This window comes from Pygocentrus nattereri, chromosome 6 (assembly GCF_015220715.1).
Source record: "Pygocentrus nattereri isolate fPygNat1 chromosome 6, fPygNat1.pri, whole genome shotgun sequence".
NCBI classification, from domain to species: Eukaryota; Metazoa; Chordata; class Actinopteri; order Characiformes; family Serrasalmidae; genus Pygocentrus; species Pygocentrus nattereri.
The window spans coordinates 20,365,546-20,385,710 of record NC_051216.1 but is presented as its reverse complement, the minus strand read 5'-3'; the positions used below and the strand labels follow the sequence as shown (position 1 = coordinate 20,385,710).

The 20,165-nt window shown below is 40.1% G+C and overlaps 1 protein-coding gene across 8 annotated transcripts in view; it reads right to left on the bottom strand.

Annotated features, from left to right (window-relative positions):
* The window catches only part of LOC108424326 (bromodomain adjacent to zinc finger domain protein 2B), a 79,588-nt gene extending 68,201 nt beyond the window's left edge, over window positions 1–11,387 (bottom strand). For 5 of the 8 annotated variants that reach the window (XM_017692263.2, XM_017692267.2, XM_037539214.1 and 2 more), the window contains exon 1: window positions 11,037–11,385. The gene's annotated coding sequence lies outside the window, so the exon portion shown is untranslated. Of the gene's footprint in view, window positions 1–11,036 lie in introns of all 8 variants that reach the window. The other 3 variants (XM_017692264.2, XM_017692265.2, XM_017692268.2) reach the window with 2 other exon arrangements.
* Between the last annotated feature and the right edge of the window lie 8,778 nt (window positions 11,388–20,165).

The window sequence follows — 20,165 nt, the reverse complement described above, 5'->3', positions numbered from 1 at the left end:
CAACCAAAAGGAAAGGGAAAACAACAACAACAACAACAACAACAACAACAACAACAACAACAACAACAACAACAACAACAACAACAACCCAGCAAATACAAAAACATCAGAGATTATACTAAATGGTAGGGTTGATGTTAGAGCCACAGACTGCGTATGCTTCATAATACATGGGCAGATCACATGACAAGCACGAGAAACATGCATGAGAAAGCTCTCTTAAAAATAAGAAAACATGAACATAAACAAGCTGAGTGAAGAAAACAAACAAACAAACACCACAACAACAAAAAACACACTCTTCACAATGCCCACATGTGGGAAGTTCTATAGCAGTCAACCTGCATGTACGGGTACAACTTTCAGCACATTATTCACGAATACTGTTTAACGGGTTTGGAGAATTCTTTCATTTCCCTAAACAACTTGGGGGTGATCAAAATGCAAGAGCACAGTGCAGTAACATGCTAAGTTGCACACAGATTAGACCAGCACGAAGATTAACAAGCATTTTCAGTGCTGAATACCCAGTGGGAGAATAATTCAGTCTCCTTCTCGATTTCCCTCCAAATCAGCGGGTAAGTGTTAACAACATTGCTAGCTCGTCTTCTCACGAGCTGTGGTCAGCTGGTAGCTTCCCTTATTTTCATTAAACATGGATCAGTCTGGATCTGCTTCTGTGCTACTGGTGTGAACTCACAAGCAACTATGAGACAACCGAACACTTATTATACTTCACCACCTACATGCATGCTACTTCTACAGATATACTAAATACAGCCACGTCACAGTGAAACAGGTTTTGTGATGCTGCTTACATCTTTCAACATCTATAGATTAGGACTGCAACAAACTACTAATTTGATAGTCGAATAATCGATCAATTACTGAAACGAATAATCGATTATTTGGATTATGAATCACTACATTACCACATAAATTGCATGTAGCCATTAGCTTTTAAATTTAGCTTGAGGTTGTTTTATACATTTGCTAACTAACAATGAAGACAAAGATGAGTAATATTCAACAATTCACTGTTTTTAATGAACTTTCCTGCCAAAACAAAAGATTAAAAAAACTCCAATATATTTTCCCAAGCAGGAATGTGCAAAGTAGTAGCAAGAAAATAACAAAACTAAATCCGTTTCCTTAAATCAAGTAATTCAAAAACATTCTACATTTAAATGTTAAATTTAATCTGTGCATTCTGCTGTCTGTCTACACTCTGCTGCAACTAAACTCTACAATCACAGGTCTTTATTGAATCAGAGGTAAGTCAGCATCTCTCTGAGCTCCTGTGAGAGTCTCGCTCTCCTCTGAGAGCAGATACTCCCGCTGCAGAGGAGACACGGTCTGAAGGAGCGGATGGGGAAAGTAGCGAACTTCTCTATGAACAGTTAAATGTGAACAATTTTGTGTAAACGCTTCATTTCAGCGGAAACCCTTAGTCCAGCTACCCTGTGTTCACGGAGAACTACCTCCTAAAACCGTTAGCGAGTGGAGCCAAACGTTCGCGGAGAACAGAAAACCGTTTGCTCTCCTGTGTTCACCAAGTTTGACCGGCGGCCTCGGCGTTAAGACGACGATGCAAACCGTAAGTGTACAGTGACGCTGTGAATAATAGCTACTTGCTTCTCTGTTCAAACTCCATTACCGATCACAGAGAACCTGCATTTCGGAATAGAAATTTGACAGCTCAGCTCAGAACATAAAGCAGGACGGAATTTAACATGGGTATTAACTAACTAGCACAACTATCGCCGCGTCCCAAACCACACACACACACACACACACACACACACACACCACTAATGAGTGCACTTCTAATGGTATATGCGCTATTTTTACACAATATTAAGTGTGCTAGTATGCGGTTTGGGACGCGAGATGAATCTTCTTCACAGTGAGCCGAGATCTTCCATCATGGAGGATGTGCTCCGAGCCAGCTAAACTCGGCTTTACAAACACAAAAGCACAACTGACAACGTTTTTCTGAGCTCAGTTCCCGCACTTCTGAGGATTTTGTTCTTGAGGCTGCCATCCCGCTGTTGGTAACTTTCCACTGAGCAATAACGTCAAAACGTTCCCAGTGAGCGCGAGAAAGACGCGTAATGACGTCACCAACTAATCAACTACTAAATCAGTCGCCAACTAATTTGATCGTCAATTTTAGTTGACCAAGTCAAATAATCGTTGCATGCCTACTATAGATCCACTCCTTGATTATAGCACGAGCTTCTGTTTAAAACAGTTCATTAAACAATAGAGAAGATTTTATCAATACGCTTCTTTGTCCATTATGTAATTACACAGCTCTAAAAATAGAATATTTTGGACTTTAAATTGAGATGGTTTCTTTTCCAATACCAATATGGAAAAAATCTACAACATGTAAGCGTGAGACTCAGTGACCCTGTATTTCCTAACACAAAACAAGAAAAAGTATATCAAGGATTTCCCCCAAAGTCCAAGCAGAGTCCTAGAAAAACACTCTAGACTACCTTAGTTTACACAATTATCAACTAGAAAAGATGAAATTTCCCTCATTCTGCTGACTGTGATTCTGCACTGAGGATTTGACGTTTCTCAGCTGTAGTCCAAGCACTCAGAGTGCATGCGAGCGAGCTAGAGAGAAAGACAGAGAGGCCATGTTCATACACTGTATTAACATCTGTCTTGAGCGATCTGATCGCAAGTGAACAGCAAGACTGAGGTAGTTCACACCTGGCATTTCCACAGGTCTCCAATGTGTCTCCAGTGACACCTTATGATCAGATGTTGTGACTGGAGGAAGGGTACCTTCCACATTTACCGCATCAGTCTCTCTCTGCATTTGTCACACAAAAATGTACTGCGAATACTTGTTCATGCACATGCACAGGCCATTCTGTGTACTAACACAACAAATATAAGATAAAAAAAAAAAATCAACGCAGTCGATCCTGTCGGCTCAAAGAGTCGGCTTGTTCGCAAATGACACATCACTACAGGAGACATGTTAATGCCAGACGTAAATGGCGCCAGAACTACACTTCAGAGAAGTTTATTATGAAGCTGCCTTCAATGGTTAGTATACTGGCTAGGTCTCTTTAAGGCAGTCCTGAGATATATTCATCACTCAACTGAGTACCACCTCATGATTGAGCTCAGAGTTAGCCTGTCCATGAGATCAGTTTCATGGAATGCCACTCAAGACACCAGTGAGTCTGTGAGGTAAAACACCACTGGCGCTGAAAGAAAATACAAGAACTGTTATCGAGCCAAGAGCCCTCTTCACTCAGGCGAGAAGCAAGAGAGAGCAGGCAGGTCTTTGCAGATAGAAATCTAAACATTACACATGGCAGAAACCGCAAAACCAACGGATCTTCTGCAGACAGGGATTTAGGGATGGGTGATAATACTAGTCTTGTGATAATACCCTTGGTGAAGTAATATTAGGGATAAGTGAGAAAGGACCAAATGTACAGTTCTAGGTGAGACAAGATACATCATAAAGTTGTTTACAAAAGTTTAAACACCCTCATGTGTTAAATATGGCACTTTTATGAAATTTTATCATATAATTTCTATTTGCTGAGTTTTAACAAATAATATATTTTAAATATCTTAAATATATAATAAATATTAAATATATTCAAAACAAATAAACAGTAAGCGTGCATTAAAATGTACCGAAATGTGTTTGAAGATCGTCCTTTTTCCCCCACTTAGAAAACAAAATATAATTTGACCATCATATGAACACAGCAGATAATACATGAATAAAGCAGGTGTCATGCTTTTGATTTAAAGTATATCATCCAAACAATATATTAAAACACTTAATTCAGTAACTTGCAAATTAGATTATGCACCAATAACATGTCAGAAAACATGAAAACAATGGACTCCGCAGACCTCAATGCAAATAAGAACTGACGTTATTAAAAAATCATGGGCTGGAGGTTAGGGAACCAGACTCGTGACCGGAAGGTCGCCAGTTCGATCCCCAGAGCTGACAGCACATGACTGAGGTGTCCTTGAGCAAGACACCTGACCCCCAACTGCGGATTGGGCTGCCCACCGCTCCGAGCAAGTGTGCTCACTGCCCCCTAGTGTATGTGTGCTCACTAGAGTGTATGTGGTGTTTCACTTCATGGATGGGTTAAATGCGGAGGTGAAATTTCCCTGTTGTGGGACTAATAAAGGTCACTTAAACTTAAAAAAGGCATGAGGTGTCAACAGTTATAGGGAAGTTCAAATCAAACTAGGCTGACAAAACAGCTAGGCTGTCCTATTTAGACAACTACATTTACATTTACAATGCAAGACAACACAGAATCAGCACTGCATACTGTATGTCTATCACAAAACTGCCTGTTTAAAGCACATCCAAAAAGAGAGCGTCCTCTGAGTACTGACTTCTCCTTTGCCATTCAAATGATTCCAGCACATACTGTTTTTCTATTAAAATTCATCAACCTGCTCTACAGTCCTGATCCTCAGTTCTTGCAGGCTGAGCATGCAGCATGATGAGTGGAACACTGTGTCACACTGACAGCTGAGTGACGGATAGCTGTTGAACCCAGCGAGCGGCCGAAGCCTAACGCGTTGCTTCCAAAAAGCCGACGCTGCTAGTGCTCTCCTACAGCCTGCTTAATTTAGCTATAAATATTTGCCTTCCGCAAGGGAAGCTAGCCTGAAGGAGCTCGGGAGATTTCAATCAAAGAGCAAGAACCATCAGTAGCATCAATACCAACTCCAATAAAGAACAGAGGACACATCCCCCATTAAAAGGCTCCCCTGCACGATGGGCCTTTCCTGCCAGGTCACCTCAGCCAGCTTGCACAGCACTTAGGCAGGAGGGTTATTTCTCTTCTGCTCTGGCATTTCAGCTCCAGATCTGTGGGGGAGTAAAGGAGGTCACTACCAGGCCCCAAATGAAAGGACTTCTCTCAAAACTCTTTGAAGTGTCACACACGCAAATTTGGCTAATGTTACAGCCAAGTGACTCTCTGCCATCATTTAAAGAAAGTGACAACACTACCTCCCCATTCCCTGAGGGAGGGTCTGCAGGAATGGGCTAACAGTCTAATAACTGTTTCGTTGGCGGAAACAGCCACCAGAAGCAGATCTGTCCTCTCAGGTTTCTTTGTGTCAAGCTGCTGTAACGGTTTGTTGAGTTACACCATTTCCTGGTGACTGAGGAGGATTTACACACCCAGAATGGAGCATATTGCACTCATTTCTCAGCTACTGAACAGATTCAATAAGCTTTTATTCATTTAACACAGTTTCTACTATATTCATCCAGTATTCACCCTGTTGTATTCTCTTCTCTACTCAGCTTGAACCACAACGACTAGCCTTTGCTCTACATAATATATGGTTCCAGGGTCACAGACTGATAGGTACTAAGTGATTATTTGGCGTGTGTGTGGACAAAGAACAAAATAGATTGTTGTTGTTCCAGTTCTAACAGTGTAACATTATCTGCAGTCATTACAATAACCATTTGTCTTTTCTCGCACCAGTCTTCTTGCTCATTCTACCACGCAAATGAAATAATTACACTCCAAGCCTAATAATTACAATTTACTTTTAGGATGGTTATTACATAAAAGCCTCAAAAACTAAAATACTTAGATTATAAGTATAATCTATAAAATACCTGTATGTTTGCAACACAGGAGATTCCAAAACTGGAGTTAAAGTAAAACATTAAAAGATGGAGGGGAAAAGGGGACTCCTAACAACCGTGCAAGACCTGGCAGACCACCAGACCAGTCATCATGAGATAAACAGTACTTCAAGGTTCCATCGTTGAGAAACAGGAGAAAGTCAAGCTCCGCTTTTGCTTCAAATCTTTTTTTTTGTATTTGTATCTTTCCTTTAAACATTTTCTGCTTTTTTTTCCCCTCTGTAGATGAAAACCAAATTACTTCCATACTTAATGGCCATTTTGAATATAAATTGAATAAATGAAAAGGTGGTCTGATTTTTGCACAGTACTGTATTACTTTTTTAAAAAGGCAACAAAGTTGTTGCAAAACTTAGTGCTCACCTTCATACACACACGTGAAATTAACCTGGTCTTCTTAGATTCTCACACTTGTTCAGGAATAGACTTTGTCTTTCTCTTCCCTCTATCATTTCATGTTGCGTTAGGAGAAAATTAAATATTTAAAAATGGTGTCTGCAGAGGCAGCTGCTAGCACAGCTAAAATAGAGAGACTTTGTGGCAGGAGTGACCAGATTTTAAATGCAGAGAAATCAATAAATAAGACAGGGATACGCTTGCTGAAGCACAGTCTGTGTGAGCAGGGGAAACACGGTTTATAATAGGTAGTGAGCCTCTGGGCTCCCAGGGAAAGCAGCTGTCCCTTGGTTATGAATATGCAAGACCATACTCAACACACTGCTTGCTCGCTCTGTTTCTCACTGCCCTGTGCGCCCCCCCCCCTCGGCATCATTTCTTGTGAGTAGGGAACACACTATTCCGCTCCAGGATGCTAATGGAGGGTAGCAGGCAGGTAAACAGCCCAAACTACTGGCATTTCAAATATCACACCCATTTACACAGTAGGAGGCCTTCATCAGAGCTGCTTCAGCTCACAAAACATCACACCCATCTATAAGAGGAAGAAAGAGATGGAGAGAGGGATAACCGGGAAAGAGAAAGATCATAATCGCCCCATCACATTTCTAAGAAACCATCTCACTCCTATACCTCTCTTGACCTGCCAATCAGAAAGCGTCAACCCTGACCTAGAAACGGACATGCACCAAGGCTTCAATGATCTGGGACATCAATCTAAAAAACAAATAGGGGGACACTGTATTATACAGCATTAACCTCCAGGGTTTGCCTGTGAAGGCCCAAGGCTGGGCTGCCTTCGTACGACTGAAATAGAGGCCAGAGGCCCAACACACACAAGCACCTGTCACACTGCTGAAGCTCTTGGCCTCCCACAGCAGGAGAGCAACGGCTCTGATTAATGAGAGAAAAGGCAGGGAAGAGGGGAGGAGACAGAAGGGTGAGCGAGACGTTTCTATGGCACAATACAGCCTTTTTTTTTTTTTAAATAATAATCTTAAAAATTATTGATTGTTCCAGTTCAACTTTAAACAAAGCCCAAAACACCAAGGTCTCCCTTTTCACAACTCATTCCATGGTAGAAGAAAAAGGAAAAAAAAAAAAATGATACAAGCCACCCAAATGTATTTAATGACCCTGAATCACATGTCCTTCAGCACAGCCCAGAAAAACAACACACAACTGTGTTATTTTCTCAGATGACCCATGTAAATGCTTAAAAAGTACTGCTTTAACCCTCTTATTAGGCAAATACCATTTTTTGGATAATCAGTGATTGGCATCCATGCAAGGCAAACCTTAAATTAGGTCCTGGAAACAAATGGTGAGTAACAAACTTGTTAAATGAGACAAAACTCAACTTCAGCAGCACAAGCCACATTTTCTCCCGTATAGAGGCATGAGATTTAATGCAGGAAAGTTATCTTCCTTATTTGCTAAACTGTCTAAAGGTAACATCAATAACAGACAACACTGTACATGTGGCATTCATTCCACACCTAGATCTTTTAAGAAAAAAGATTTTAATAATCAGGACCTGGATTTAAAAGTGCTGTACCAAGCACTAGCCTATTTCTATACCTCGGAGGTCACAGATCCTCTGGGAGCGCAGCACATTCAAACAGCATAGCGTTATTTTTCATAATCTTAAATAACTGACTGCAGAGTCCAGGGATTTGCAGCAGCACGTTATTGTTTCCTTATTCTGAAGTCATTCTCAAGGACGACACTGTTGAATAAATATGAGGGAAATGTGATGACCTTCTAGCTGTGCATCTAGTTACTGGTTGATTCATTGGCAGTGATGACGCCCCTCACCACCAGCCATTTATAATATGATTAAACCTATTTGGCCTGCTGCGCTCTCAGTGTTATGTAAATAATAGGCTATATTCTAAAAGAAATAATCTTTGACCATTTCTCATTTTGTAGCATCCAACAGCTCATTACTGTTTTTGGAGTATAGGGATACTTACTGACCACTAGAAGGTACAGATCCATTTGCATTACAGCAGCTTAGAAACAGCAGTACTGAAAAGTATGACACAGCGCAGAGGAAAAACAATGGCTTTGGCGAATCCAGCATTCTTTCTAGTTTTGATTAGTAGCTTAATACAGAATAAATCCACGGAAAGTCAACCCACTTTGTAATCCCACCTTTGCACATTTATTGTTTCAGAGATTCACATGGGGTTATTTAAACCAGGATTAGATTTGTGTGTGAAGCTACTGCACTTTTTTTCCTGGGAAAAAAAAAAAAAAAAAAAAAAAAGAATTCAACCACAAAACAAGCCCTGACAACTCTGCTTATTCTCTCTCTCTGTCTCTCTCTCCAGCTGAGGTACTACAACTAGTATATCAGGACCTTCTTTTGTGTTCAGCTGCTGTGCCACAAAAAGCAACAATAGCCATTTGTTTGCACTACAAACTGTGAGTGAGCGAGTGCGTGTGTGCCTTAGTAAGTGAGCGAGCCTGTCTGTGTGTGTGTGTGTGTGTGTGTGTGTGTGTGTGTGTGTGTGTGTGTGTGTGTGTGTGTGTGTGTGTGTGTGTGTGTGTGTGTGTAAGAAAAAAGGAAGGGGGAGGTTTCAATTCATTTCCACTAATGGTTTCCAAGCATCTCCACAGAATCAAGCAGCTGTCAAGTCAATGCATCAGAGTGGCGAGCTGCTCTCCCTGAAGAGGAGCGAAGCACATCAGGACGCTCAGCAGAACAGATGCTCCTTTCCTTATATTGCCCTCACCATACATTCACAAACCAAACAACTAAGGATGGAGCCAGAAACACCATGTACTAACACTAAAAACAGAGCATATACACTACTAACCAAAGCAGAAACTGATCCAAAGATTTAATCCTAAGTGAAGACACGGTGCTGCAATCATGTACCTCGCTGGTTTGGGCTATAATCAGTATTGATAGTATATTTAAAAAAACAAAAAAAAAACAAAACAGGTACCTCATTACATGATCAGAATGATCAAATTCACCAGAGAGAGGGAACTGAGGCACATCACCACAGCTCACATCATTACATTCAGTTAGCACCTCAGAGGCTTTGGAAATTAAACCTGTTTCACAGATCAAGCTCAGTTTAGCCTGCCACACATCACCATAATTTAAGGATGGGCAGGCAGCTCTACACTTATGAAAGGAAATGGCTAAATAAAACATACCGTGGACTAACAGGTCCCAACAAGCATGCAACAAGTCACTAAGGACTTTAAGTTATTGCTGAGCACCAGCACAAAAGCCTGAATATCCAAACAAGCCTAAATCCATAACCTTTTAATCCCAATAATTTCCTACATAATCACAGCCAAGGTCTTCAGATATTCGGGTATCCAGATCATTTCTAGGGGTCATTGCACAGTATTATGACTTCTGTTGTTATCATTTTCTTGGCCCATTACTTTAAAAACAGGTACAAGTTTGCCCATTCCAGTGTCCACTATAAGTGCCCTAACCTATGCAGCAAGGTGAGGTGCACCTGCTCTGTAAACAGTCACAAGGGTCACCCTACCCAAAGCCAAACGTCAGCCAGATGGGTATAAAGCATGGGTTTCAGCACTGGGCTGTAGACCAGTGGTTCTTTGGAGAGATGGGACATGTCTCTGTGATGAGCTAAAGTGGTGTTTCTGATCCAGAATTAATGACCCAACATCAACACCTGACCTAATGCTCTTGTAGCTGAAGGCTATCAAATCCTCACAGCAATATTCCAATATCTAGGGTAAAGCCTACCAAGAAGAATAGAGGCTGTTACTACAACCAAGGAGGGCAAACACACTTGATTTCAGAAGAACGGTTGAGCAGGTGTCTACAAACATTTGGACAAGTAGTGTAGGACGCAGCAAAACTTTAATCCGGCCAGTTTAATCCAGCTTTCCTCGCGGGCGGGTTTATTAATGGTAAAGTGGTTCTAGTGATACTCCTAACAACACGGCCACGGCGAAAAGATCGTTGTTCGTGAGTAGATTTAAATAAGTCATCCATGCCGCAGCTTCCTCAAGGAAGAGACGAGAGAGAGAGAGAGAGAGAGAGAGAGAGAGAGAGAGAGAGAGAGAGAGAGAGAGAGAGAGAGAGAGAGAGAAAGAAAGAAAGAAAGAAAGAAAGAAAGAGAGAAAATGTACAGATCCTCGAACATAAACTCCAAAATGTGTTCACTGGCTAATAAAAAATAAATAAATCCACGAAAAATTCAGTTTTCCTTTGCTTACTTTTGAATGGCGTCGCTAACGAGGTCGTAAAACATGACATTTAAACAGGCTGACTTCCATTAGCACTGTAGTGACATTTAAACTGAATAAACTGCACCGAAACTTTCACGAATACATAAATAAACAAACAAATGAAATTATGCTTAGTTGCTCCGCGTGTACGTATCTCATCACAACCCAAGCCACACACCACGAGTTGTTCAGTTTTTCTTCCTTTAACTGCTCAACAACCACATGAAGAGTCAGCACGCACAAACACAAAGAGGCTGGGCACAGCGGCGGCTGAGGCAGGCAGACAGGCAGAGAGACAGACAGTTCACTTTCATCAGAAACTAGAAAACAAGCTTCTTCTCCGCAAGACTGATGTAAAAGATCCAGCACAGCAGTTTTGATAAGTTTCGTCGATGATTTGGCTTGCTGCCCAGCAACGTTTGCAGCTTAATCCTTCACGAGATAACGTTAACTAAAGTGAGCAAGTCACAATTTTTCCAGTCCCTTTTTTTCTCACCCTTTCTTTCCATCTGCCAAATGTGTTTACCTTTCTTTGGCGAGTTTTTGGTTACTCATCAGAGTCTAGTGTCTCCTGAGTCTGAGCCGGAAGGCTAATGCTGTGGGCGAACTATCACTCCAAACAACGAGATAAACGCAGGCAGGCAGCGGTGTCGTGTGTTCAGCTAAGCTAAACTGTCCGGAAAATTAGCCTAATAGCTAGCGAACTAAAGAAAACACCGAAACTCACCTTCTGCTCACACTTTCACACCTCCGCTGCGGATGCCGTTAAAGTACCAGATACTTCATTCGGGAGAAAAACAGACCTTCTTCTCGTCGACTTTCGAAGAGGGAGACACCGGCAGCAGATGTGAGGGAAGCGGCTGAGCGCTGTGAGTGAGGGAGTGAGTGAGGGAGTGTTTGAGTCTCCGGATTAAAGGAGACTCTGCTCGCGCTTCATTCTGCTTCAGTTCAAGGAACGGCCGTGACGTCACAGCGCCTTCTACACGCCTGCTTACCGCCACTGATAGCAGAGCCGCTTCTCTGATAGTGTCCCTCTCCTAGACTCATTTAAGAAGCGGCTTAGAAAATGGATGGATGGATGGACTGCCATTCAAAACACACAAATTGACGTCCAAGTCTGAGGAGACAATTTCTTAACTAAGCAGGTGTAGATGTAGAAAAACTGATATAGTTATCTGGTTGATTGCTTACTGTCACACTGATTTACTGATTTTTTAAAATGAAATTGTTGGCATTTTAGCTTATATTTCTATTCTGAAATAAATTAATCACAATTCAAAACACTTCTTACAGAATTTACGTGCTTCAATTTTAACACTATGGAACTCTATTTCAGTGCTGTTTTTTTTTATCAAACTGCAGTCTTTGCACAAATTATTACAATGTGAAGAAAAAAAGTTGGTTCAACTTAAAATTTCAAGGCAACTTACGTCACAATTAGTTTGATTTACTAAACTTGAAAGAATAAGTTCAACAAAAAATGAATGCTGTGAATTTTTCTACAGTGTATAGGATAAATAGATTACCATTAGTATAGGCTCGATAACAACATGGAGTTTTTAATGTGTTTTTTTTTGTTGTTGTTATTGTTGTTTCTATTAAATTGTGGCCCTTTTCGCACATATTATTACAGTGAAGGCTGTGAAGTAATGTTAGGTCATGTTTATTTCTTTTTTACAGTGAATAAACAAAAAAATATATTACTATAGGCTCAATACTAACACTATGGAACTTAAACCATGGAACTATAGTTTTAAACTAAGTATTGATTTTTATTAAATCGTATACCTTTTAGCACATATAAGTTACAAAAATAGTCAATCACAAATTACAATATATTGGGTATTTGCTTGCCTCAATATCCCTATCAGCTCCTGATTTTTAGTTGTAGACACATTTGAAGGCTTGTGTTTGTCTCTCAGAGTTTGGGGGTGGGTACTTACTAACAGGCTGATTGGAAACCTTCTGACCTGGTTTGGATTTGGAAGTTGGACTGAGGGTTGAGAGAGGAAACAGGTAAAGGGGTACCAAAAAACAACCTAACATGTTGCTTAGTCTTCCATCAGCAGAAACATGAGAGAAACCTTCACTGATGTAAAGAGGGTACTGTAATTTTGTGAAGCATGAGAAGAAAAGCTGAAGTGCTTAGAAGATTTCTTATTAAAAAGTGCCTCAACACTGCTGAATAGGGAAAAGAATAGAAGAGTAACCCAGCATCTGGATTAAAGCACAGATCACATTGGTTTGTATTCTTAAATCCAAAGGTCTAAAGGGCCATAACAGTAGCTGTAAATGACTGATGATTTCCTGTCATATAAGGAAGCCGTTTCTTGCAGAGAACAGGCGTTGTTGGTAATTGCGCAGTGGGAGTCATTTAAGAGACAAAGTCACTCAGACACTCCTGAATTAAAGATGTGGAAAAATCCTTATTCAGCTTTCGGAATTTAAAGCAGGTTTATGTGGCTGCTCGCTGTCTCTTGAGCTCATTGATTTCCTCCATCTTCCTCCTGGAGAGCTGGGGGGTCAGTTTTTGCATTGCTCTTAGCGATGCAGGAAGAGACAAGCCCGCTCGGCTCATCACGAACGCAGACCGGGGGGAGAAATGATTTGATGCGTTTGTCACCCTAGCAGGGAGATGCTGAGATTTTAATTGTATTGGAGAATGTTGATGAGGGAACGCATAGGGGGAGAGCGAGCTCAAAGCAATGTCATTATCACAGGAGCCTCGCATACCAGGCTCTTATCCATAGCATGGAAATGTCAGCCTGGCTCAGTCTTTTGTAGCATAATAAGTGCAAGTACAATGACTGCAAAGCAAGTATGGTGGGGGAAGGGCAACCAGCCTGTCTCTCCTTTAAAAAGCAGCTTTTAAAAGGAGTCTTGATTAGAAAGTATAATGAGACAAAAAGAAAGTATAAAGATGATCTCTCCTGAGACTGATGGAAAACAAATTAATGTGGTGATTTGCTTTTAATTATATATATATATATATATATGTGTGTGTGTGTGTGTGTATGTATGTATATATATATTTATTTATTTATATAATTCTTATATATACACACACACACACACATATTTATATATTATTTATATATTTGTTATTGTATCAGTAATGGTGCATCTCTGAGAAGTCATCTGCTGGGCCTCTGCAATTGCTTTGCAGTTATTGATTTTCTCCTAACACATTTATAGAACACAGATTTTAATCTTCTCTGAGCATAACACGCTATAATTTCATTAAAGCTGCAAGCCTTCCAGCACTTTAAAAACAAGGATGACACTTTTCTCTTTGAAAGCTTCATAGAGCGAGAGTCCAGAGGGCTATACTGTTCTGTCTGTTCTACCTTAAGAGAGTTAAGTAATAACCAAGTGGTTAACTTGTACAGCATTTACAACCTCATTGCCTTGATTGTTTCAGTGATGTAAGTGTTTAAAGATTACGATTATTTCTGGTAATTGCTCTGCTGCTGTAGTCCAGCGAGTGGTGTGAATACATTACTGTCATGTTCCAAAATGTATTTCACAGAGACGGCAACAGTATATACGCTTGCTACGTGGGCTCATATATTCAAATATTCAAACACCACATCCCTCACTGATGGTTTTATATTTGTATTTATAAATAAAAAATGCCCCTTTATTTCATTGCATAATTTACATAGGTACATTAATATTTAACGGGTATGAAAGGGAGTGAAATTGGCATCGTTGTGATGAGGGATCAAAGCGGTGCAGTCAGAGCCGCTGCAAGTGCTTATGAGGCACTGGGATTTCTCACACACTCGCACATGCACTACTGACCGCTTTCACATGGCTACTGTAGGTACTGCTGAGCCTGTGGCACAGCTGGACACAAAGCTGGACAGCATGAGTTAAAGGCAAACAGAAATAGCCATAAAGGCTGTTGATCCTTATTATCTGCTCATCTGATCATTGTTTATGTGAAAAAGATAAGGCTTTTTAATATAAATTGGTATGGAAGTCATTTATTTAATGTCCAGTCAAACAGCCATTAAGTACAATTTCATTCATTTTACAGAAGATTTTTGAGGAGGTTCAATATGAGATGATCCACTTACATTAGGAATAAGAAAGTCAAAATAAGTAAATAAGTAGGAGTTTCCATAACTGAAGTTCAGAAGTGATTAAAAGATTTAGAGAAAATGTGACACTGAATGACCGTATAAGATCTGGTAGACCACCAAACCTGTCCTCACCAGATAAATGGTACTTAAAGCTTTCATCTTTGAGAGAAAGAGAGAATCAAGTTCCACACTTGCTTCTGATCTGAAAAAATCCACAAATGTTTCTGTCTGTCTTTCCACTGTGAGAAGACAACTCAACACCATGAGTCTAAAAGGATGTGTACCTGTCAAGAAGCCCTTACTGAGAAAAGAGAATAGACAAAAGAAAAGAAAATTTGAAAATCAATGAAAGAAGCTTCTGGTGTTCTCAGAACAACAGACTGACCTTAACATCGTTGAATATGTTTGAGAGAACTTGGATTGTGCAAAGCAGAAAATTCAGCCAACATCTAAGACTGAACTTTGGAGGTGTGGAGGAGTCTCTGCAAATTTCCTTGAAAAACTGAAAGCAACATAGAAGCTGTCAAACAAAGTGAAGTGGTGATCTTGAAATACTTATTATATTTAGGTTGTGAAGCTTCTGTGTAACTTTCTGTTAAATATGTTTTCTGCTATTTTCCTGATGCTGCAAAACAAATAACTAGTATTTAACAGCCATGTTGGCTGGATTTTAAATAAATGAACAACAGTCTCTAAATTTTGCACAATAGTACATATTTTAAATATTTGTGTATTAAGATTAATTAATTAAGATTCATATTTTGTTAGTATATGTATGTTGTATATATGTCAATGATTCTACAACACCAACTACTGTTGCTATTATCAAACAGAAGCTGTAGCTTAAGTGGGCCACAGAACACAGGATCATAGCAATTAGATACTAAAATGAATACATAATTTCACATAATGCTGGATTAAAATAGCATTTATATAAAGATTTAAAACCAACCATCACAGATGACCATTTTTTGACAATAAATAGTGAGTGACCTCTAACCTCAGCACGGGACGACCCATGGAGCACAGGTCAAATGGGCATGCAAAGAGATGCTTGCCCAGGTCAGTCAAATACTACAGGACGCATTCTATAGAGCCCTTTTATATTAAAGTACCACAAAACAAGGCTGAGAGTGGGAAAATCACCCTTATTGCAGGGAGTAGTCTGATGCCATATATCATAATAATAATATTTATCCTTATGGGCATTTATTATAGTACAATTTCCTAAATATTGAAACATTCTTAAAATGTGAAAAAGAAAAATATGCAGGATATAATCACCACTATTTGTAATAAACGTCACCCTAATAAGATCTATATTGCTACACATAATAAGCTGAGTGCATGATGCTTTACATTCAGTAAAAAAGCATTCCGAGGCTGTATGAACTTATGTTTAATCCAAATTAATACTTCTACTTTTCTCCTACACCAATTCTAAAGAGCATCACTTTCTACTTTGCTAGTCTATGAAGATGATTTCTGATGGCTTATTGTGTAGTTGTCTGCCTAAAATGTATAATGTAGAGCACTGTAGTACAGTAAACAATACAGATGCAACACTCATTTACTATTGCACTTAAAGTCCTGACTAGCTTCAGTTAAGAAAATCCCTGGACAGATCTCACTTCACCTCCTGTAACTATTCAAGTAAACAAGCTGGCCTTCCACAGATGGAATGTACTGTCACATGACCCAGCCCCTTTACAGACTTAAAGCTGTGAAAGGAAAGTGCAAGTCCGAGCTGATGTGGAAAGATAAATGAGTGTAGTTATCTTTTGGCATACCAGCCCTTTCCTTCAGGGGTCTCCTTGGATAGGAGGCCATCTTAATCCCACTCTTTGTTTTTTGGCTGTGTTAATTGGGGCATGCTTAGAAGCATAGAGTGGGCAGGAGACATTAGCGGGCACCACCACAAGAAACACATGCCAGAGTGCCTCTGTCTGATTGCACCTCTGTAAAGGAGAGAGAGAGGTAAGAGAAGAGAGGGACAGAGCAAATAAAGAGGACAGCAGAGCTGATATCGTAATGAAACCACAATGAGACGTTGGGTGACTATTGATTCACAGAACAGAAAAACCTACATGCTTGTCCATCAACAGTATCACGATAGCCAGGGGTTCAGTTGGTATTCTTAATATTCTTCCTATAAAATTGCTCAATATGTGCAGTGTTATATGAGGTTCCCAGCCTGTCTTAATGAAGTCAATTCATTAACTTGGCTGTCTTTAGTATGTCTTGTTTATCAGTTCTGGTATCAATGTTTTATCAACATATCTTCTGATTCTTATCTGACATACACTATATTGCCAAAAGTATTCAGTCACCCATTCAAATCATTGATTTCAGGTGTTCCAAACACTTCCATGGCCACAGGTGTATAAACCCAAGCACCTAGGCATGCAGACTGCTTCTACAAACATTTGTGAAAGAATGTATCACATGAATTCTAGCATGCTACCCTAATAGGATGCCACCTGTGCAACAAGTCCAGTAGTGAAATTTCCTCGCTACTAAATATTCCACAGTCAACTATCAGTGGTATTATAGAAGTTCTGGGTTTGGTGGTTGCCATGTACTTGCCTGACTGCATTGTGCCAAGTGCAAAGTTTGGTGGAGAGGGGATTATGGTGTGGGGTTGTTTTTCAGGAGTTGGGCTTGGCTCCTTAGTTCCAGTGAAAGGAACTCTTAATGCTTCAGCAGATCAAGAGATTTTGCAGAATTTCATGCTCCCAACTTTGTGGGAACAGTTTGGGGATGGCCCCTTCCTGTTCCAACATGACTGTGCACCAGTGAACAAAGCAAGGTCCATAAAGACATAAATGAGTGAGTATGGTGTGGAAGAACTTGACTGGGATGAACACCTGTGGGATGAATTATAGCAGAGTCTGCGAGCCAGGCCTTCTTGTCCAAAATCAGTGTCTGACCTCACAAATGCACTTCTGGCAGAAAGTTAAAAAATTCCCATAAACACACTCATAAACCTTGTGGAAAGCCTTTCCAGAAGAGTTGAAGCCGTTATAGTTGCAAAGGGTGGGCCGACATCATATTAAACCCTATGGATTAAGGATGGGATCTCACTCAATTTCATATACGTGTGAAGGCAGACAAGCAAATACTTTTGGCAATATAGTGTATATGAAAGTCACAATAAAACCTTTAAACTAGCAAAATGAACTGTTGCAAACAGTGATACCACCCATCTGACATCAAGAACCCTTCCTGTCTTTGTAACTGTATACTTGGAGCAGCTGCCTCCTGTTTTTTTGACAGCCTGCTAGCGGAGACAATACAGTTTATCCAGAAATCTTTGGTTCACCATTGAAACACTGAAAACTTTAGTCTTCCTATGTAACTAACCAATTTCATGAATGAAGATGAATAGTAATATTAATCTACAAACATTTTACCTAAAGTAGCAGTATGTAAGATTTTCTGTGTTAAACTGAAAGAGGTAGCGTTACTGAGTCAGGAGAAAAAACACATTAAATATGGTGTGTGCACTGAAATAGTTCTTCAGAAGAAATTATATATCATTGTGTTGTTGTCACACACACAGACTCATAAGTAAGGTTGGACTCAATGCTTAGGTCCCAAAGGCATTATACAGATGAAAGTATGATGACATTGGTAGATAATTCACTCATATCCTTAGAAGAAACGCCTTTACTCATTCCACTTGCTCGTAATCATCAGATTCATCTGCTTGTGGGGGTCTGAAGCTCAATTGATGAGACAAAATGCTCCTCCACATCATTGTGTGTAATTACACATTTCAACCAATTGTTACATAGTGCTGCTTTAAGGGACCTGTATCCTACACTTTGACTGCATTAGATTTTTTCTGCTGAAATCCACTTTTGTGTTGTTCTATTTACTGTTTTTGTTACCATGCTGTTTTATTAAGACTGAAACATGGCTTATGACTTTAGTTAGTTAGTGTAGTTAATGTGAATGGGCAGAGTAATACTGCTGTAGGCTGAATAGTTGAATGTAAATATGTTTTTCTGACATCACAACAATGCTGATTTCAAAGCAGGGTCTTATTTCTGTTTAGTTTCTATATATACATGGAATGAATAGTGTATAGTTTTGTTTATTTTTTTAAAGGAAAATTCAGTTTTCCATGATGCACTCAAGTACGTTTAGCATTAACAGTCAGTAAGCAAGTTAGAAGGCCAAACATCATAATAATTCAATTGAATTTAGAAAAAAAATAAATTCAGTACAGGCCAGAAGTTCAACTCAGGTGCGCTCTGGCCTAGTTTAACACATGACTACAGCACCTTGAGGCCTTTGAAAGTCTTTAGTGGCCTCAGCACACGTGCGCAAACACCATTTTTTGCAACAAAGGACGAAAATGGTTCCAATTCCTGCAGCAGCTGTAATAGCCTATCTGGACTGCACATTTCCATGCCAACTGTCACTGAATGTCATGTCTTATTAATGTGCGCCTCTGTCCCTTTTAATTAGCAAGTTCGGGTCAGCGCTAACGCCTTCCTGCTTCAGGCAGCAGCGGAGAGCAGGGACGTGTGAATGAGACGCCTTTCATGTTATTTGGTCAAAAATAGGCCATTACAGCCATAATCATAATGGTGACAGGCCTGGTGTAATGCATGTTCCACACAGACCATCCATCTTGACGCGAACAGGCCAGCAGCCGAGAGCGCACAGGCAGAGGAGAGATAGAAGACAAAAGCTGAAGCCTGTCTGAAGAAATAAAGCACCACGCTAGGCAGTGCAGTGTAATTAGAATGAAAGCTGGGGCCATCATTCTCCAGGAATCTCATGCAACGACAGACGAGAGGCTCTTTTTACTCATATCAAGAAGCCCATTAATTATGTTAATCACCTCTATATATGATAAGGAACATCCAATTTAAGAAAACCAGTGTAAGAGCACAGTCCTAGGAAGATAGACAATTTGTTCATTTCTAAACCAATAATGCTTCTTAGCTGTGGTCTAGTTCATTATTCTTATAATGAAATTAATTACACAAATGTGACATGTAAAACAGATATGTGCTTTAAGGGTAAAACTATTGAAAATACACTAAGAAAATGACAATACCTAAATCAGCTGATGATGGCGGGCATCATATTCTCATACTTTTTGGAAGTGTAACTCCAGCCATCATTGTCCTATAGCTGTATGCTTGCTGGATTGCATGGCTTCTAAAATAAAACTGCCAACACATAGAAGCAGGCAGGAGCATTTTTTCCATTGTCCTCATTGCAGTGCAGATGCAGCGTGCGGATCCTCCTCCAGTCCGCCCCTCTCTCAGCCAGGAACTATTGTATTCCTCTCCAATAAATTAGGCTTTGTTGCATATGCACGTCTCGTCTCACTTGTCCAGACCTAAGAGGCTGCGACAGTCTCCTGAGCCCTGGGAAACCGGAGGGAAGAAAAGGAATAAAAACGTCACTGAGGATTCCTCCATTCTTAGACATCTGTGGAGACGAAAGCGAGAGAGAGATAGACAGATAAATACAGACAGAGAGCGAGAGATGGGGGGTGAAGGAGGTTTGGTACATTTCTTAACTTCTAACAGCTGTTTATCAAAGGTCTAAAAGGTCTAAAAAGTTTTATAATACTGTAGCATTAAGAATCCCAAGGGTGAGTATATGTGTGTTTCAGACAGTCTGAGTAAGAGTTTGACCTGACATTTATGTGTATGCTGGTGATTCACTCCGAGCGTGGATAAGGCCGCATGCCACAGATACCATGACCAGATTACTCTTTCAAGTAACCGAGAAATCTCCAT